At 35.6% G+C, this 22,841-nt stretch overlaps 1 pseudogene; it reads left to right on the top strand.

The window, feature by feature from the left end:
- Positions 1-22,841, top strand: part of LOC111381972 — a 25,836-nt pseudogene continuing 2,995 nt past the window's right edge.

Raw genomic sequence — 22,841 nt, 5'->3', positions numbered from 1 at the left:
TAAAAGGGAGCTAAGTAACCTAAAAGCGTTAACCGTGCATGGCAAAATCGTGCGGGTGAAGAGAAAGCGCATTGCCGGTGCTTCCTCCGCTTTACTGGCGACTGAAGAATGGACGCAGCGGTAGTGTAGTGTAGTGTAGTGAAGGAGACGAAACTTCGAAAGAACTGCAAATCAAGAACGAAGAATATATTTAACCCTTAACGGTAATAAGATCAAATCGACTCGTTAATTGAGTGTGATTGGTGTGAATAGCATTGAGAAGGGTTGGGGAAGGGTGGCATTCGAAGTAGTGGTGGCGGTGGGTTCGCTGGTATTGCTCGGATGGGCGGGGCTGTGGTTCTTGAACCGGAGGCTTTACAAAGAGTACGAAGAGAAACGGGCAGTGGTTCAGATCATTTTCAGTGTCGTTTTTGCCTTTTCTTGCAACCTCTTCCAACTCGTGCTCTGCGAGATTATTCCAATTCTCTCCAAAGAGTGAGCAATTCATAAGATTATTTGTACCACCGTGACTAATATTAATCTGAAAATTGCATGTATTAAGGATTAAATTAATCTGAAAATTGCATTTATTAAGGATTAAATTAATGTATTTTCTTCTAGATACCCCATTTTCTACTAACATTTGCTAGATCACTCGCTGAACTTAGGTGCTATAAACAGTACTTGCTGGAATGAGTTAATATTTCACATATATTGTTTACAATGGCGTTGAATGTTACCCCAAAAAAAAAAAAAGGGCTTCACAATGACACTGCCATTATTTTTATTTTATTTTTTTACTTTCGTGGATAATCCACGGTACAACTTATAAGTGGTTTTAATGTGATAGTGTTTAGAGCAAGATGGATGAATTGGAAGGTGACTGCTTTTGTCTGATGGTACATTAATCTAAAAATTGCAGTTGTTAAAAGCTATAAACCAATCAAACCAGGAATCAAATATTTGAAGGAGGTTTTCTGGTTCTTCCCCAATTCTTTGCCATCGACCATTCCAACCAGGTTTTCAGGAATAAGCACTACAAGAATGGCCACACCATACCCCCTGCAGTTACCTCTAAAAGGAATGATCTCAGGCATCAATCTAAAAAGAGTTTGGTAGCTTTCGCTAAATCGATGCTTAGGGCTAAGTGATACAACTGTGTTCTTATGGATTAAATTAATTTATTTTCTTCTGGATACATCCATCTTTCTACCCTCATTTGCGTAATTACTTGATTGAACTTATATACTACAAACAATTGTTTCTAGCTTGGCTTACGTTTCACATTTAAGTCAGGCAAGTTTACAAATTGTGTCGAATGCTACAAAAAAGCCTTCATGATGATGCTACCGTAGGTTTTTTAGTTTCGAGTTTTATGTAGGCTTTAGGTACTACAAATAAGTTGTTTGAATGGGAAAGCATTTCCTGTTGTCTGTAGGGCAGGATGGACGAATTGGAAGGTGGATTTGTTTTGTCTGATCATGCTATTGGTGTTCATGTTGCCTTACTATCATTGCTACTTGATGCTTTGCAACAGTGGTTTTCAAAAAAAAAAAAAAAAAAAAAAGACCGACTCGTGATATTATTTTTATGCCCTTTTTTAAAAAAAAAAAAAAAAAAAAAAAAAGAGAGAGACCGACTCGTGATATCATTTTTATGTTTAGAATTGCAATTAACATTATTCTATGTCATTGGGTTCGGGGTGGAATGGTAACTAGCTAGTTACATTTATTTTGAACTGCCATGTCATTTTACTCATCGAAGTCAAGTTTTCCTTGAGAACTTCAGTTCAGCATCACTCCTTCCTAAATATCTTTTGAACTTTTACCAAGATCTTAAACTTTTTTCTATATTATCAAACCAACATTGCTAAGAGAGAAAAACTTGAAGATTGGGAAAACCAAAGTACTGTCTATACTGTTTCACTTTCCTTAAAGTAAATTTCTTGTAATTCTTGTTGTTTTTACTTTTTATTCTTTCTTTCTTTTCTTCCTTTTGTTTTTGGCATTACAGGTGTTAGAAAAGAACGTGCTGCACTTGGTGCTGCTTTATTCTTGTTGGCTTTTCTATATGGTTTTTGGCGCATGGGGATCCACTTTCCAATGCCTTCTCCAGATAAAGGTTTGAACGTAATTTTAGATGTTCCTGAGGGGATGACATAACTCCTGAGCATGTTCTGGATATGATTTTATTCCCTTATTTTTCCGCATTATCATGACTTTGCTTTGGTTTCTCAGGATTTTTCACAATACCTCAGTTGGTGAGCAGAATTGGGGTCATTGGTGTGACTGTTATGGCTGTCCTATCTGGCTTTGGAGCAGTGAATTTACCATACAGCTACCTATCTCTCTTCATTCGGTAAGGATAATGTTAGATCCATTACATGAGTTAACTTGAATGAGTTGATGCACTCAGCATATATCTTGCAATCCTGATATTTCACATGGGGGGATACTCCGTGTTATTGATTTGGAATTCAATTGCTTTCTGTACATGTTATTTTAAAGTAAGTTCTCCACAGAATATTATGCTTATGTTTAATTAGTTTCAAGGGTTAAAAGTTTTAGTTCAATGATAAGTTGGATCAATCAGTCTTTGGATGAACTCACAATAAATTCCTTGGCTTGCGGAATTGGTTGGTGAGACTAGGAAGGGGTCAAATTGTGTGTTAGAACTTCAGTGAATTGCTTGAAGGTTTTCGATTAAGTAGAACTAAGGAATATGTGGACCGTCCTTAGAAATAATGGGGACAAGGATTACAGTGGAGTCTCTATAAAGATTGTGTTGTTCGGTATTTAGGTTCAATTATTAATAAGAAAGATGACACAAAAGATGATGTAACATATAATTAGAGCTGATTTTATGAAATAGAGAACTATTACAAAGATCCTAGAAATATTCTTTTAATGTTAAAAGGCAAGTTCTATAAAACTACTTGACCTGCTAGGCTTTATGATGCTGAGTTCCTAAAGTATAAAATATCCAAGCGATGAACTTAGTGGAATTTTGAATGTTAAGATTAATGTGTGGCTATATGAAAATGGGTACGATAAGAAATGATAATATATGCTAGTGAATTGTGGTGGTGGCAATTGAGAATAAATTAAGGAGATGACAACTTAGGTTACATGGATATGCCTATCTTAGACAAAGAAACTCTTGTTCGCAACAGTGGCATAATCTCATTAGAATAAGTTGCATAAGAGAGAAGTAGACCAAAATTAATATGGTTTGTTCATTGTTATGGTTGCGAAAATTATATTGAATCTTTCCAAAGGCCTAAACATAGTGGGAAAAAAGACTAAATAGTCAACCTTACAAATATTGGGAATAAGGCTTAGCTTGTTATTAAAGAAGCTAGTCACAAATTATGTCACTGCAGTATCAATTCTAACTTATATAGTGTGATTGATTCTCAAATCATAGAATCATGGATCTATTAGACAGTGTTGTTTGCGCAGGGCTTAAAATATTGATTAATTTTGAATTGTTTTAGTCAAAAGAAACGATTTTGAACCAGTGGTTGATTAACCTTTAAGCAAAAAATTTAAACCTGCAGGAATGCTCCTGACCGTGTTGCTGAGTTCTGTAAATATTATGTGATCACCGATTAACCTTGTCCCAAAAAAAATTACATTTACCTGTTGAAAAGGAAAACATTAGTGGAATGCTATATTGTTCATGACTACCTGTAATTCCTCATTTTGTCATTTCATTTTTTCTATTCTGGAGAGAAATTGAGGAATCAGAAATCAAGGCATTGGAAAGACAGCTAATGCAATCCGTTGAGACTTGCATTGCAAAGAAAAAAAAGATAATTCTATATCAAATGGAGATGGAGCGAATCCAAGGATCAGAAGAGGTTCATTGTGTAGAAAACCAATTATGGAAAGGCACTGTAAATATTATGATTGATAGGATTGTTATAGGATTATTTGTTAGGTGATTTATTTCCTTATTTAACAAATTGGAGTCTTCCTTTTTTATTCCATACTTTGTAATATAAATAGGTCGTATTGGTTTTGTAATATTCAATGAGAATGAAAAGAAGCTTTATTCTTCATGATATCAGAGCCTAGGTCGTTCTAACCTAACACACCAATGGCTGAATTTCCCGTCAACAGCCAAGAATCAATGACCTCTGAAACTTTTTGTCCTGAAGCAGAGGCCAACCCTTCCATTGGATCCAATAATCTCGAAAATTCCTCATTCCAACTTATAGCAGAAAAACTGAACGGGAGAAATTTTCGAGAATGGGCCCAATCTATAAAATTGGTCATCGACCGGAAAGGGAAATTAGGCTATCTTACCGGTGATACAAAAAGACCCACCGATACTGTGAGTCTGCAGAAGTGGAAACTCGAGAATTCAATGGTGATAGCTTGGCTCGTAAATTCCATGAAGCCTTCTATAGGGAAGACTTACCTGTTCCTTCCAACGGCCAAAGACGTGTGGGATGTTGTGAAGGAAACATATTCTGACGCCGAGGACGCATCACAGATCTTCGAACTTAAAACCCGTTTGTGGTAAATTAAGCAAGGGTCGAGGGATGTTACTGAATACTACATGGAGATGGTATCCCTATGGCAGGAACTCGACCTTAGCTTGGAGGAAGAATGGGAGTGTTCAAATGACAATGCAAGGTACAAGAAAAAGGTCGAGAACGAGAGAGTGTTTTAGTTCCTAGCAGGGCTGAATCGAGAACTCGACGACGTCAGGGGAAGGGTTCTAGGCCGACCACTACCTTCCACTCGCGAGGTGTTCGCAGAAGTCCGGCGAGAAGAATGCCGTCGGCAGGTCATGATAAAGGAAAATTCTGAAATTTCTGGACACAGTAATGAGAGATCGGCCCTAAAATCACATTTTGGGCTACCATATTTGAAAGATAATGGGTCGGCTAATATGGGCCCGGCAACAGGAGGTTTAAATAGAATTGGGCCAGCATTCTTTGGGTTGGAAATGAAATAAAAGGTGGGCCAGAAAGTGAAACAAATTTTGGACCAGCAATTAAAAATGGGCAAGGAGCATTGGGCTTGTCATCTAAAGGGATAGCCGGGCGACCCAACCAAAAACAGCAGCGAGGACGGCCTGGTGTGAACATTGTCGCAAACCGGGACACAAAGAAGACACTTGTTGGGATATTCACGGGAAACCAGTGGATTGGAAACCAAAGCAAAACACAAGGGGCTGAGGATACCAAGTCGAGACAAACATTAATCCCACTCCAAGTGGGACATTTAATTCAGAACAATTGGAACAACTCTACCAAATTTTCTCGAGTCTCCAGACATCCAATTAGTCTTCCTCAAAAGGTTCATCTAGTTCTTTAGCTCACAAAGGTAACTTTTTGAAAGCCTTAAATACTTCACGATACAAAATCCTTGGATTATCGATTCGGGTGCGTTCGATCATATGACAGACTTATATCACTTATTTTTTTCATACTCCACCTGTGTTGGAAACATTAAAGTAAAAATTGCAGACGGCTCACTCTCATCGGTTGCAGGAAAAGGGAGTATTAAAATCTCTGAATCTTTAACACTAGAATCAGTCCTTCATGTCCCAAATTTGTCCTGTAACTTATTATCTATTAGTCAACTTACAAAAAATTCCAATTGCTCAGCTAAATTTTTCCCATCATATTGTGTCTTTCAGGATCTTTCATCGGGGAAGACGATTGACAATGCTAAAGAATGTGAAGGACTTTACTACTTCGAAGAAGCTGATATGAGTAAGCCAGGTCAATTTTCAAGTTGTAATTCAACGTCTGTTTGTAGGGATAGTGAAATTCTGTTATGGCACTATAGAATTGGTCATCCTAGTCTACAATACTTGAAGCATGTACTTCCCTCTCTTTTCTTGAATAAAACATCATTTGAGCTTCAATGTGAAAGTTGTGAATTTGCAAAGCATCAACGAACAAATTTTCCAAATTCCATATACAAACCATCTAAGCCATTTACCATAATTCACAATGACTTATGGGGACCTTCTCGTGATCCCAATCGTACACACACAAAGTGGTTTGTCACATTCATCGATGACCACACTCGATTATGTTGGGTCTATTTACTAAAAGAAAAATATGATGTTCGCACAATATTCATAAATTTCCACTCTATGATTCAAACTCAATTTCAAACATAACTTCAAATTTTACGTACTGACAATGGTACAGAATATTTCAATACTACTTTGCAAAACTACCTGAAAAAACACGGAATAGTCCATCAAAGCTCATGTGTCAACACTTCCCAACGAAATGGGATCGCTGAACGAAAAAACAGACACCTACTTGAAGTTGCTCGTACTTTAATGTTCACTACAAACATGCCAAAAACATTTTGGGGAGATGCCATTCTAACATCCGCATATCTCATCAATCGAATGCCTAGTCGTACTCTCTCTTTCAACTCACCTATACAAAAATTTCAAAAGTATTATCCTACTTCTCGCCTTAGTTCAAACCTAACCTTAAGAGTGTTTGGGAGTACTGCCTTCGTACATATTCACTCCCATCATCGAAACAAACTTGAACCACGTGCAATCAAATGTGTGTTTATTGGTACTCACCCACTCAAAAGGGCTACAAATGCTATGATCCATCCACAAAAAGGGTGTTTGTCAGTCTAGATATCACATTCTTCGAAAGAACGCCCTACTTCCAACATCCTTCTCTTCAGGAGGAGAATCAAAATGAAGATCGGTTCTTGGATCGGGAATTCTTAAACTTTGACATTTTCCCTACTGAACAAACACATACCTCATCTTCTAATGTGCCATATACAGAAGGCAACTTGAACTTAGGGGGAGATGTTGGAAAACAAAATGACAAGGAGATACTAGTTTACTCAAGGAAGCCTAAATTGAAGTACAAGGAGAATCTCACACCTGAGGCACCAAGAAAGTCGGAACCGATGATAGGACCTAATGAGAACCCCTCCAACGAATCTCCAGACGATTTGCCTATTGCTCTCAGGAAACAAACTCGGTCATGTACTCTCCGTCCTATTTCAAAATTCATGTCTTATAAAACTCTATCTACAAGATTTCGTGTTTTTACAGCTAACCTGGATGAAACAGAAATCCCAAAAAATATTCATGAGGCCCTGGAATCACCCAAATAGAGAGAAGCAGTAATGGAGGAAATGAGAGCTTTGAAGAAGAATGGAACATGGGAAATGGTAAACTTACCGAAAGGAAAGAAAACTGTGGGATGCAAATGAGTGTTTAATGTGAAATACAAAGCTGATGGGACTATAGAGCGCTACAAAGCTCGTCTGGTCGCCAAAGGATATACTCAAACTTATGGCATCGACTACACAGAAACATTTGCACCAGTAGCAAAACTAAATACAGTCAGAGTTCTGTTGTCATTGGCTGTTAATTTAGATTGGCCACTTCAACAGCTGGACATCAAGAATGCATTCTTGAATGGAGAGCTAGAAGAAGAAGTGTTCATGACAATACCACCAGGGTTCAACAGAGGAAATGAAAAACAAGTGTGTAGACTCAAGAAATCCCTATATGGTCTCAAACAATCACCAAGAGCTTGGTTCGATAGATTTGTGAAAGTATTAAAAAATCAAGGATATCAGCAAGGCCAATCCGATCATACCATGTTCTTCAAACAGTCTAAAGATGGGGCAAAAACAATTCTAATTGTATATGTTGATGATATCATCTTAACTGGGGACAACACAGCTGAAATGGAGAAACTAAAGATGTGCTTAGCCACCGAATTTGAAGTAAAGGACCTAGGACAGATGCGATACTTCTTAGGAATGGAGATTGCACGATCAAAGAAGGGTATTAGTGTTTCTCAAAGAAAATATATTCTCAAATAACAAAGGACCTTGTTAACTCAGTGGAAATAGACAAATTCCAAAGACTTGTTGGGAAGTTGATCTACCTATCACACACTAGACCTGACATCGCCTTCGCAGTCAGCATGATAAGTCAACATATGCACTCTCCTAAAGAAGTCCACTTGGAGGCTGTGTACAAAATATTAAGATATCTGAAAGGTAATCTCGGGAAAGGACTGTTCTTTGAAAAAAATAACAGAAAGGGAGTAGAGATATTCACAGACGCAGATTGGGCTGGATCAATGGAAGACAGAAGATCTACTACTGGCTACTGTACTTTTGTCTATGGAAATTTGGTAACTTGGAGGAGTAAGAAACAGAATGTAGTGGCGAGAAGTAGTGTTGAAACTGAATTTAGAGCTGTCGCACAAGGAATATGTTAAGGACTATGGATAAAGAAACTCTTAGAAGAACTAAACGTCAAGGTGAAGCTTCCAATCAAATTCTATTGTGATAACAAAGCAGCCATCAACATTTCTCTCAATCCAGTACAACATGATAGAACCAAACATGTAGAAGTGGACAGACATTTTATCAAAGAGAAAGTGGAAGATGGAATTATCTGTATGACATATGTCCCTACAAAGGAGCAAACTGCGGATATCTTCACTAAAGGACTACCAAAACAAGTTTTTAAGACCTTCAGCTGCAAGTTGAACTTGATTAACATCTATGGTTCAACTTGAAGGGGAGTGTAGAAAACCAATTATGGAAAGGCACTATAAATATTATGATTGATAGGATTATTTGTTAGGTGATTTATTTCCTTATTTAACAAATTGGAGTCTTCCTTTTTTATTCCATACTTTGTAATATAAATAGGTCGTATTGGTTTTGTAATATTCAATGAGAATAAAAAGAAGCTTTATTCTTCACATTGTCTTGCTATATTTGTTAACCGGTTCTTCTTCTTCTTTTTTTTTTTTGTGAAATTTCTTATAATGAAGTACAATCAGATTGCATAAAAATGGTAGTTGTTGGTAAAAATTTCTCATTCTTGATATGTTATGGAGTTGAATAATCTATAAAGATGTGCCCCTTATGGGGTGACCGAGTTGGTGGAGTAGGTGAGCACGGAAACCTTTGGTTACGAGTTCGATTCTCCCTACCGACACTTTCTTGGTTGAGCCCGTCGCACAGGGTTTTTCTAGTTCAGTTTACTTGGCCGGTGTGGCTTGCAGGCTATTGTGTTAGCTCGAGGGTTTATCCAGTGCGCACCCGAAAGGTAGTGGCTGTGGGTTCTCCTATCAAAAAAAAAATAAAATTCCATAAAGATGTAATTGGTTTGTGAACACTTCTAATAGATCAGGTTTTGGTTCAAAATGGTTGAGATGCTCTTATACAAGTATTGCAGTGCAAGTTGACAAGCGTCATTTTCACAGAATGATATTTTTCAATCATATGTCAGGAAATGTTGATTCTTACTCTATTTATGGTACCTTTTCTGGCTTGTGCACTTTTTTTTCAACAATATGATAGTGGGAATGGAGATTATAACTTCAACTGCATTAAGTCAGGAAAAAGTAATGAAAACTGCATAGTAAGATTTTTTTCCTGAGCTTTTAATTTTGATTTGTTACTCACTAAAAATTTCACGTGACAGAAATCAAGTACTAGGTCCTTTATAAAACGGATAGTTGGAACTGTTGTTCGATCAGTTCAAGAAGACCAAAAGGAACAAGGTTGGTTTTACATTAAGCTATAACCTCTTTATAAAAGCTCAATTTATTATTATTATTTTAAAAGATGATGTATGAAAAGCTTGCAAGCCTCAAGTTAGGATTTACCTATCACCTATGTCTATTGTTTTTTTGTGCATTTTTGTAATTTGAGCCCTGTTTGGTAGCTGGAGTGAATCTTCTCCTGGCATTCATTTTCTACAAATCCATGGAAGGACTTCCTTTTTTTGGAAAAGAGAAAGGCCTTTCTACAATAACAAACCAAGTTATATTTTCAATTACTGTAGAGTTAGCTACATTAATTCTTTTTTACCATAAATTAGCTATTGGAATATTCAATACCATTAAATCCTTTGGACACATTATGCCATGTTGATTTTGGTTTACGCCTCCATCTACTAACTTGCTTTATCGGATCACAAATGTCAGCAAGAGCTTCTTTAAATCTACACAAGAATGGCCTGGACACCTAAATTGTCCCTTTCTTATTTATATTCATTCGGTGCCTTCTTCACTTGTTGGCATTTATTGACATTTATTACCATACTCATTATGGTATGACCACACATTCACTTAATTCCACTTCATTTAACTAATAAAGTTTTTGTCCTGTAATGACCAACATTTAACACCATAAAGGTACAATTAGTCTACTAACCATTTTGTAGAACTCACCTTTGATGTTGTCCCTTTCTATTACATTGAATACTAGTCCCGCCTCTCCACTTCATCAAAACTGCTATAATCCTATGCATTACATTCTACTCAATTTTTCGTTCCTTGTTAATAATTGAACCTGAATACACTCTTTAGGACAACATGACCCTCTAAACTGACTCCACTATTGCCCTCATTCGTGCCATGTGTAAATTTACATTTAATCTATTCCATATTGGTTCTACTTATAGTTTGTTTAGGAGAAATTATGCCCTTATTTGACATCCATTATAAAGAGAAATTTTGGTAAAATGAATTATGAAATAGTATTTTTTGAGAGAATGGTTGAAAAAGAAGGAAATTTTTTTGATTTACGTATAATATTATTTTATTGAAGAATGTGAAGTTGAAAAGAAGACTGGGAAAAATGTATTAAAATTTTAAAGGGTGTCAAACAAGGGCTATATCAAGTGATTTTTTTTTTTTTTTTTTGGTAAATGCATGGTTAAAAAGTTGAAAAAAGTTATTTGTTCCACGTGCAAAATTATTTTTTTGGAAGGATGTGTGGTTGAAAGTGAGTTTGAGTTTGCCGAACAAACACTTAACCAAAGCTTTTTAGATTTCCAAGGTACTCCAAACTTAAGTTGTGATTTGTTGCCTTCTACACTCATCAACCCAAATTATCTATTGAAGAAATAATACACACCGAAGAATATTGTCTTAGATATGTCTTGTAAGCTCATCCATGATCAAAATATGAAACTTTAAGAAAATATTTGATAGAGGCCTGTCGTGACACAAAATTCTATACCCCTACCTTAGTTATGTCCAACACTCATCGTATTGCTTTATCTAAACCTACTGAAGTACCTTCCCCCCCGCTACAAAATGTCCCTAAACATTCTGCTATAGGTATTTCAATAAAAACTAAGTGCAAATATTGTTTCTTTATCTATACGTTTCCATCAATCTCCTAGTTTCGATAGTACATCTCTCTGTCATAAAACTAAATTAGTTATCTAAGACATTTGAGTTAAACCTTAATATATGCCTAATCACCCTCTTCCAAATTTCCTAATCTTAGTCACGAGTTAGATAATTCTGTAGTTCATAATGTTTTCTTTATTCTAATAAGTGTGATTGTAACACACTATCTATTCATATGACATACTTAATATTGTATATAAAATACCTATCTCATCCACAAACTTACATTTTTGTATAGGAATCCCATATCGACCATTTTATCATCTTCATTCTCTTTTGGTATTAAGTGCTTCTTCGTGTTTCATTATAAGCTCATTATAATTTAAAGGTCAGAGTCAAACTTTGATTTTAACGACGCATTTTGTAAGACCCAAACTATTATCATGTACCCATTTATCCGCCACTCATTTCCACCACATTATAATTTCAGCAACTTATAGTGAATCCCAAACAAAAACTATGAAACTTTTTGGTTTTCACTATTAATACACTTGAATTCGTTCTCTACTTCTCTTCTCCTTTTGGTGTGTTATCTTGTAAATATCTTTCTTCCCATCCTCGATCGGTTAATCACATGCTTCCGCATGAGATTCCTGGATCATCTTCTCTGTTTCTCATTTAGCTAACTTATACTTTTAAAAGCTCGAGTATTTTTTATTTTGCTAAGCCAATTTCTCTCAAAACCATTCTCTTCTCCTCATTCAATCCTTTGTCTTTACACTCCCACTCTCACTCAGGAATGCAGCCATCGCCACTTCCCAGCCCACTATTGCTATCATGACTCCTTTCTCACTTCTAGCCATCATCTTCCATCCTTTCCCTGCACACAGAAGCCGTCTTCCCGACTGCTACCTTCCTCTTTACCATTTCTCACCTCTTGCCTTGCACTGACATCCTTTCTCCTGCTGAACTCTACTTCTCCCGTTCCTCCAAAAAACCTAATATTTACAGCCAGCTATTCAAATCACCAATTTTAGTGGAACTTAGAAGCAGAAGAAAGAAGATGAAACCAAACCGCATTTGTTGGTGCTTTCCTTCTTTCTTTCTTTATTATTATTATTTTTCCTTTTGTTTTCTTTTGGTGACTTTTTTTTTCTTTAGAGTGGTGTGGTTTGGATTCATTTGGTGTTTCAAGACACATAACCCAACACATATCTTCTGTTCCTGTTCTTTTGCTTTTCATTTTTAAGTGGCACATAACCACACTTTTTGGAGCATAAAATTTTTTAAAAACAAAGTGAACAAGCTTTATTCAACTTGATCTAATGAACCTTTAGAAAGCGTTAACTTCAGCAATACAATAATCTGGACCTCTATAATTCTTGCTCTTATAGACATCTTTCATTTTGTTTAACTCAAATCTGCCCTTCTAGAAAGCCTTAAGCAGCACAATAATCTTGGGGGTGTGGATAGGGCAATCTTGGTTCAGGTTCATAATTCTGTGGGTTATCTGTATCTAGACCTATGGGCCTTCGTAGTCTCTCCGTTTACCATAGTGGTCCCTTTTTTCTTTTGTTTAATACCTTTTTTCTGTTTGTGTTTGCTCCTTTCTTTATGAAGACATAAAAAACATGGAAGCAGAGATACAAGCTTTGGAGGAGCTTGGAAAGCAACTTTTCCTGGAAATCTTTGAGCTTCGCCAAGCTAAGGTCTTCATCGTGCTGTTCTCCTCTTTTTTATATAGCAAGCTTATTCTTTTATTTTTGTTTATTATATGTCAATTTAGACCAGTTCTTCTTATGAATAGCACAAGCTTCTGAAATAGGGAAGTATTTTTCAAGTTACTTTTACAAACTAATTAAAAATTGAATTCCAAGTCAACTAAAATAGGATATCATATCTGAGCCTATGGGTAAGTTTTACACTGGAGAGATTTGTGCATTCGACACAATACAAATGATGCTAGCTGAAAGAAAAAAAAATACTATATGCTGCATGAAGAATGAATTAAAGGGTATGGGATGCTTCTGTCTGAACAGAAAGCTAAATTTGGAGCAATTGCGATTCAAAATATTTATCCCGAAGATGGAATGTCCTTATCTACTATTATTGGGAGACAGTACGGTTTCAGGAGCACGTGGGTGAAGCATACTTAATGAGGGCAATACTGGTTGCATGAATAACATGATGAGGATTAGTCTTGATGCATCTATTAGGTAGAAATTTGACAAGGGTACCACATGTTTGAAGGTTTGTACTCAATGTCATGGCAGTGTAGCATGAAATCATATGAACCCCAAAGTCCAGAATAGTTGACAAATTGCAAGAAGAACTTGGCAGATCACCTAAGACCTTGATAACAAATTAAATCGCTATAGTTATATAGTATGTCTGTGCTTTTGAAATATGACAAATGTTGATATCTTTACTACCTTCTCTTTGTCAAGATTGGTGACAATGAAACCTGCTTAGGGCCATTTGTTTTGGAAAAGGACTGTTCTGTTTTACAGGTACTAGAATGACATCATATAGTGAAGGTTGAGCAAGAGTTCAACATTAGAATGATGTGAGCCTTTATGATTTCACTGTTGAATCTTTCTTGACTGAATAGAATGGAAAAAAGGATACTTTTAGTTGATCCTAGGTTAATATGGGGTAAGGCATTGATGAGTTATGTTGACTAATATACTCCTAATAAAAATAATTTCAAGCAATGCATACCTCTTGATATTGGTAATTTTTCCTCACGGATCTATGCTTCTTGTTATTTTGGTGACAAACATAAATATTTAGCCACTCATTCTTTTACATGGTGCAATTGTTCGTAGAATTATATTGAGTGAAGTTGATGGCATAAAATGTACATGCACAAACATTTGTTCTTTTAGTTTGATGTTATTTATACAAGTTTATTCATATAGCAGCATTTCTAATTTGATTTCTTCATTTTTCTTTCATTTTCTTCCCTTTATTAACCCCCCCCCCACCCCCCAAAAATAAAAAAATAAAAAATTTCAAGCACAAAATATCACCCAAAACTTATGTAATGAAACCTCTCCATATTCAGTTGCCTAAGAAAATAATGAATCATTGTCTTTTTTTTTTTTTCCTGTATTTATATTCCATTAAACTTACATGAATGATTCTGAAATCCTAATGGACTTAATGATTCTCAGATCTAGAGAAATCTCATAAACATCTGCATCCATATCCTTTATCCATAATTTCTCATTTTTCTGGAGAGGTTTCAATTTCATTGCACCATTAGTCGCCATTGGATAATTTTCGTAAACGAATCTGTTAAAATGTCAATTTCTATCAAAAAGATGGTTATACCCTTTTATACTTAATAATTATTAAACAATAAATAAAGAAAAAATAATGTACCAATGGAGATCTTGGAAACAAAAATATATCTAGGATTGGGAGGCAGCCCCAATCCCTGTTTAACCCCCTGTTTATTTATTATTTTTGTATTTATGAATATGATGCACTGCTAGAAATTTCTTTGTTAGTTTTTTAATTTTTTTCTAAACTTATATGGGTCCCTGTCCCCCTATTTGGAGCTGATTTCTTAGCCTCGTCCTACCTCCATTGCGGAAGTGAGGGATTCCTCGCCCTATTCAGGCCGGGACCCCATCGGGATGGAGGTTCCCCACTCCATTGCTGTCCCTAAATATATAATTGTTTTGTTGATGACGGCAGTGGTGGCTAAGGATTTTTCTAATGGGACTAACAAGGCAACAAAGTTTAGATGTTGGGGATCAACTCGCTCATTTTTAAATGTTTGGGACCAAACTGCTATAAACACTAAAACTGGTAGGCCACTGCAATTTTCTCAAGGATTCATGTAGTAAGATGCAATAAAATTTTAGGCCATATCCTTCATCTTTTACCTAAGCTTTAGATCGACTATGAAGAAACATAGTCAAACATAATATCCCATTTCTATACAAAGTTTATAAAATATGCACAAGGACTCTGATACTGCCCCTCATTTAATGAGCCATTTAGCTTGTCGTAATTGAACATGACCAACATAATTTAAGAAACCTGAAACTTATTTGCTACCCACACAAAAGTTGTATCATCGTCCTGATACAGTTGTAATGAAAACCTGTAGAATGTGTCAAAAACAAATTATTACATTTTTTAATATTCTTGTATTCTTGCATTGTTTCAAAATTTATATTTTCTGTTAGATCACACTCCTACATTCCTGGCTCCACCCATGTTTGCCCAGGAACTAAATTCGTTACAGCTTTGTGATAGGTTGGCATGATGAACTGTATTCTTTTTCCACTTTCTGATGTGATTTTGCTGCAATATTTTCAGGAAGCTGCTGTTTATTCTCGAACCTGGAAGGGTCACATGCAAACTTTTTGGGCTATGTTTGTTCAATATATTGCGTGTATAAAATGATAAAGGTGCAAAATTTGCTCAGCTAAGAAGTTTGGTTGTTTCCTTTCCTACACAGCTGATTCAATGAAAACTGTTCCTTGCACAACTAATTCTATCACAAGAGCTAAAGAGATTTGTAAAACCATTCATTTACTTCTGCATGTTATCTGGAGAATCGTGGTCTTAATTGCTGATTGGTTATTCTAGATGGTAGTTTAAAAATAAATTTTACTTGTTCTTTTGCGTGTTGTTTCTGTTTTGAAGTTTCATTTTCATATTCTATATCGTGATAAGGAATCTTAAAGATAAAAAATTTTGAACCTGCTATTTTTAAGTTCTACTGATACACTATCACATTTGGAAACATGGTTCTTTTTCTCTTGTGAGAGCAAGATCTTGATTTCTCTATTTCTAAATTCTGATTGTTGATGTGAATACCATTTTCTTTGATTGTGTAGTCCTTGCAAAGTGTTGTCTTCAGGCAGGTAATAATTTGATTGCTATTTTGGGTCAGTTCATTCTGGTTTTCTGTTTAATTATATGATTTCCATGTCAATTCATCTTGTGGCAAGGTTGCATAATTGAAATAGACTATCTTCAGGCTGGTTCTGCTGATCCAGTGACCATGATAATCAGCATTTTCCTTCAGTTCTTTGACATAGGCATCAACGTCACTTTATTATCACAGGTAGTGTTTCTTTTTTCATAATTTTATTTTTTGTTGTCCATTTGGCTGTATAATGTGTGCTTCCCTTGTTTGTTATTTCTATATAGCTCATGGATATTATAGGTTACCTGATTGTTGAATTAAATGAGTGTCGACCTTCACAATCAAGATTAAACTTTGACACTGTTTTTTACTAGTTCCGGAGAAAATAACAGCTAAGAGAATGTGCGGCTTTTGAGGATTAGCAATCCTCAAATAGGTCGTCCATAAATAAATACTTTTGAGCAAAGAGCTCTGCATCTACAAAATAAAATCAAGGGAATTCCTTGAAAGACTCCCGAAGCCATTTCCTATAATGACACCAACAAATGCAGTCCACAAAAAATGAATCCAAGTGATCGTATCGGTGTCCAAATGCAGCAGTAGTGATGTAGTTCATCCCAATGAAAATTAATAGTTTCTTACTACAATCATGTTTTATCTTTTCTAGAAGTTTATCTTTTTAGTTTTCTTGTACAGTTGTTATAGGACTTTTATCTTTTATTTGATTAGAATTATAGTTTCAATTTTCTAATACTATTAGAAGTAAGAAATAAACTTGCCTATAGATATAGGGGTATTGTATACTTTTCAACAACAATCTATTATTATTCAATAGATACATGACATATTGTTCAAATATCATTTTTATTTATTAAATAATTCTTATTACAAGAATTTCGTAACGTTTTCGCACCAAAATTGGAATCAAAGCACGGAAATTGGCTTAAGCTGATGGCTAACAATGGTCTTGGTGGCAGTCGAATTGTCGACGATGAACGGAAGCACAACAAACTCGAACAACGAATCGAGGGAATTCACGAAACCCTTCACAACTTCACGTAGACGTTGATTGTGTTGAGTCTTTAAAGGAACCGCGAGCTCATGGAGAAGCAAGCTAACAAGAATTTGCAGACTTTAACCGCTATGAATGTTGGTTGCTTTAATAATCTTAAAACATGACAATAGGTGACTAGAGAGTTTCCCCAAGTCCTAGCTAAGTTTGAATACACGCAAGTTATTAAGGATTCTACAAAGGTTTATGGAGAAGATATAACAGAGTCTAATTTGAAGTGCAAGAAAATTTTTAGAACACGATGCACCATCAACAATAAAATATGCACGTGATAATAAGAGCATGTTTGGTAGAGATTTTAATCCAATTAACATCAATTTTTTTATCATTATTTCACTATTTCAGCCGTCATTTTTTATTTTTTCTCTCATAGGGAGGATTCACTTTATCTCTAACCGTTAAAAAATGAATTAACAAAATTCCCACCAAACAAGCACTAAATCATGAAAGCAGTGAGAACTTGGTATCCAAAGCATTGGTGAAAGTTTTAAATTTAAAGACCGAAAAATATTCATCTTCCTTTTAGACTTCACATCTTAAGGGCAAGAAATTCAAAACATAGAGGTATGCAAAATTTCACTCTCTCATGGAAAGTACTACAAAGATGAGATTATATGTAAACTGGTAGAGATGGACAATTGTCATGTACTTTGGAGACTACCACGATACTGTAATATAGATGCTACTTACATAAGTCGAGATAGCATGTATATGTTTTGGTGTTATGACAAGAAGATTGTTTTGGTGTCACGTGACGAGCAATTTGTGAGTACTAGTATAAACAAAGAGAAAAAGATCCACTAGGCAGATGATGAGGTTAAACAAGATGTAATTAAAGATAATTGGAATGTCGTCGTCACTGATACTACAATAGAAAAAGAAAAACACGTGCGAGTCGAAAACTCGAAATCTAGTGATCCCTTATACACCGCTTTCCAATGATGAACTAGTTGAAGTTCAGATTTTCCAACAATAGATGAGAGAATTAAAATTGTCAATCACGAAGGAATCAAATTTGAGGTGTGTCAGATTGATAATAATTATGTTGACCTTTTCTACATTTTCAGTTCTAATGAATTGCATGAGAATAAGGAAAATATTGACAATGAGGATTTGAGTCTTCGTACCAATTCTTTTGTATTGAAGTGGCATCACTAGATATTATAGAAGAAGATGAAAAGTTTGAAAAATCGAAAATAGCATCAGTGATCTTTATCAAGAATGAACTCAAGGATGAGAGATCAAACCATGTTTCATTTATGAAGAAAACATTGTGTAGGAATTATCTGTGAACAAAATAGAACGAGCATGGTAGAAGCAAAATTGACTTCAACTGAAGAATATAGCATTTATCAAGAACACAAGAAATTGAAATTTCTTCAATATCAGTATTAATAGAAATTTTTGAGTATTTTCCTTCAGATTGATTGATTTTCTTTTTTCAACCAATCTCAAGGACAAGTTTTCTTCAAGTGGAGGGGATTGACGTAGTATATCACAACTATAATTAATAGTTCCTACTACAGATATGTTTTATCTTTTCTAGGAGTTCATCTTTTTAGTTTTCTTGTATAGTTGTGATAGAACTTTTATCTTTTATTTGATTAGAATTATAGTTTCAATTTCCTAGTACTATTAGAAGTAGGGAATAATCTTGCCTATAAATACAGGAATATTGCACACTTTTCAACTAGAATCAATTATTATTCAATATATACGTGACATGGTTGTTCAAATATTATTTTTATTTATTACATAATTCTTATCCCAAGAATTTCATAACATTTCCGCACCTAGCTGCCATCATAATGCACCACCATCAGGACTCACCCCGCTATGTATAAACAAATTGCCCAATTGAGTGTATAATATGTTTTATAGTGTCTTCTGATTAATGAATATTGTGACACATAATATTAACTTTCGAATTTTAGACAGTGATTGGTGCTGACTTATGGTTTTTCCATTATTTTGACTCCTACAATGTCATGATATCTCTTGTTACTTGCTAAGGGTTAAAATGGTTTCTATAAAATAATCGTCTTTTCAACTATTATCCAAATCTTTGTGCTAATTCAGTCCAAGACATCTAGTCTGGGCTAGTGAGAGGGAGCATTAGAACTTTTTCTATCAATTACGAGAATAAAAAGCTTAATCTATAAATTTTACTCTTAATTCTTTAAACTTGTCTTCAAATTCTCTCCTCCCTGTGCCATTGCCTTCTCTTCTGGTTGTCATGAGATGGTCCTCTGGATTGGAAAACTCCATCAGCCTTTTCCATTTTAGTGTTTTTGGCGCTAGAGAACTGGAAAGAATACTTTATTGAGTTGAAACTATATGCTACTACTACAAATTAAGTGCACTAAGAAAAGTAAACCAATCAGGAGATCATCACAATGCCTTTCGAAGTTACGACTCTGTTAGATCTATGTATAATAAGCTAATAGCCTGAATGAATCATGGTGGAAAAATCTATTGATGCTGTGTTGTGTTTTTCAAATTAAAGACAAGTGGGTTTCAGCGAATATATGATATATCTTGAAATATTTTGCTGCATTTGAATTCTGCGTCCATATATGCTGCAATTATTTTCAAGGTCTTGTTGTGTGGGCCAACTCTTCTTGGTTACCTTGTGTACCCTGCAGTATGTATCTCTCTTATTCATTGGGATGCTGATCGTCATATCAGTTCGGGGATTCTTGAATAATTTGATGAAAGTAAGTTTACTTTTCCTACTTAATAACTTTGTATTGTATCTATGCTCTCATGTCATACTTCAATACTTGTTCTTTGTGAATCCTAAAATGGAGGATATTAACCTTGTATATGTCTTCCTTTAATCAAGCCATTATAACCTATTTGCTGGTTGCTAAGTAAACAGATGAGGGTTCACTTCCAAGCAACTACCCTAACAACCAAATTCCCTTTTCTTTTCTTTTTCTTTTTTTTTGGGAACTTATTACCCCTTCAGTCAACCTTTTTTTCTAGTGAAGTCGCCACGAGGGTGTGATGTCATTAATAATGAAAAAGAAGAGCACAGAGAAACTTGGGGGATCACACCTGACCTCCAGTAAACATCATGTGAAATTTTTTATCAAGTAGACACAAAGACTACTTTGGAACTTGAACATTTATCGGGCTAATTTTTCACCCGTCTAACATCTACTGCCTGACTCCATAATTTTGGCTGTTGTACAGTTCTTCTTTGCCGTTTCCAGAGTTGGGAGTGGATCTTCAAGCAACGTTGTCCTTTTTATTTCTGAAATCATGGGAATGTATTTTATTTCTTCCATTCTATTGATTAGGAAAAGCTTAGCGACATAATACAGGTATGGTTCAATGTTGACTGTATAATGTAGCTGACCTCTTTTTGGTAGTGAATTAATTTTTAACTACATTGCAATGAATTCATATTTTTCTTATTACTGTGATTTTTTAACTACAGCTAATTTTTCTTTTGTTTCTGTTTGGGATTAGCGTTTTCTTCTTTGGGTTAATTTCATAAACGGTCACTGAACTTACATAAAAATTACAAAACGGTCATTGAACTTATGAACTTAGAAACAATCACTTAACTTACGAGTGCTTTCACTTTCACTGTCACTGTCACTGTCACTGATATTTAAAACTTGTAATAATGGTCACCGTTAGGACCTTATGATTTTAAATCAAACTTAAAGGACTAAAACACGTGGACATAAAATCTTGAGGACCTCAAGTGCAAATTTTGAACGTTAAAAACCCTATTGCCACACGGCGATGGCGTGGCGTGGCGCCCATCACTGGTGCCACAGCGCTGCAATGAATCCATGTGCCAGCGCGGCAGAGCCAACATCTCTGCTATTTTTCTGCTTTGGCGCTCAGCATTCTGCTTCGTCTGCTGTTTTGGCTGGGCGCGCCTCGTTTCCTTTTTTTTTCTTCTTCATTCACTTGGCTTCCTTTGTTCCTTCTTTTCCCCACTTCAACACCTAACACATAACACTAAAACCACATGTTAAGACGGCCAAAACTCATAAGAATTAACTAAATAGCAAGCTTAATGGCATTGATATAATGAGTGAAATATCACTCATCACATACGACGACTCACAATCTTCTACATTTCACCAAAAAAATAACAATGACAAAAACTAGATGGTCGCAATCAAAATAGAGTTCGTTGACAAAAAACATATAATAGGCTTCAACTGGCGTCATTTCATCATCAAGTTGTCCCATGCTTCGCTAAGAGTTGTTGTCGAGTTCGAACTTCCACCGGCTCTTGGCCTTTGTTGAGGCATAGATCCCTTCCTATTGAAATTGGTTCTTGGTTTTGGTATAAAGGGCGTCGAACCACCAAACTTTGTTTGTCTAGCACTTTCAGTAGGTTGGGAAAGAAAATGCCGCGCTACACCTTTTTAAATTCCAATAGTAGTAGTCGGTTGTGAATAGGCAAATTGCTGTCCAACATTTGCTTTTGCAGTTTTGTATGCCCTCGAACCATTTATGTCCTTCCACAATTTATGAAAAAGGACATCAACCAACATAATAAATAAAATAAAAATAGGATATACATATTCATATGACTTAGTATACCTCTTTTGTTGTGTAGCTTGCCTGCGAAGCATGGTTCGAGTGGTATCTTTTATTGTGCCCCTTTTGACTGTAGATACTCCATTCTCTTTTTGTCATCACCTCTCCTATCAATCATCTTCTCTTTGGACAATACAGCTTCCTCAACCCCTCTCCGGCGCTTTGTCTGCTTCGTGCCTCTTTTTTTGGTCACCCAAGTTGGGGGTTTTGTTGGGTCGAAGCCACTTGAAGGCTACATTTTGGGTCCATTTATAGGGTATATGCAATTCCCGTAAGCTTTTAAGTTGCAACTTTGTAGCTTTTGTCCACAACCTACAGAGGATCCTTACCCCACTCATGGATGCCGGCTATTGCGTGTGAACAAGGCACACCAGTTAGATTCCACTTTCTACATGAGCATGTCCTTTGTAAATCCACCACAAACTGACCATCAGAATACGGTCCAAAAACTTGAAATTGCATTTTCCCATTGAATATTGTTTTCCATGAAAAAGAATCATCTGTACTACTTTCAAGTTCTTTAAAATTTTTGGCCATAAATATGTGCATTACTTTCAGTTTCAACAATGGCATGCGCAATTGGGAATATACAATCATTCCCATCAATACCCATCACAACAAGTAACTGACCACTAAAATTGCCTTTTAAGAAGCACCCATCTATGCAAATAACAGGTCTACAACCATCCAAGAAGCCCCTTTTTCAAGCATCGAGGCAAACATAAATCGCCTTAAACACAAGCTCGTCTAAAGATAGTATAATAGTTGATCCTAGGTTTGTTCTCCTAACCTCAGTTGCATACGAACCCAACAAACCAAATTGCCCAACTAGTGATCCTCTAAGAAACTTCTTACCGTATCTCCTAGCCATCCATGCCTTTGTGTTACTAATCTCTACACCATACTCTTTCAAAACAGTTGCCTTAAACAATTTCACATCCTACTTTGGCACAATAGTAAAGATCTCAATGTATCTACGGGCTAACCAACTGACGGATACACATATATTCTTCAATGCTCTACTACAAGTATGATTTCATTCAAAAGATTTAATCTGCCACGATGAATCTTCCTCCAACAGCGAAGCCCAAATATGCCGTTAATACTTTTTTCCTTTGCAACAACCTTCTAATACATACATACATATATATATATATATATATATATATATATATATATATATATATATATATACT

Source organism: Olea europaea, unplaced genomic scaffold (genome assembly GCF_002742605.1).
Source record: "Olea europaea var. sylvestris unplaced genomic scaffold, O_europaea_v1 scaffold2412, whole genome shotgun sequence".
Taxonomy (NCBI): Eukaryota; Viridiplantae; Streptophyta; class Magnoliopsida; order Lamiales; family Oleaceae; genus Olea; species Olea europaea.
This window is presented reverse-complemented; position numbering and strand designations above follow the sequence as displayed.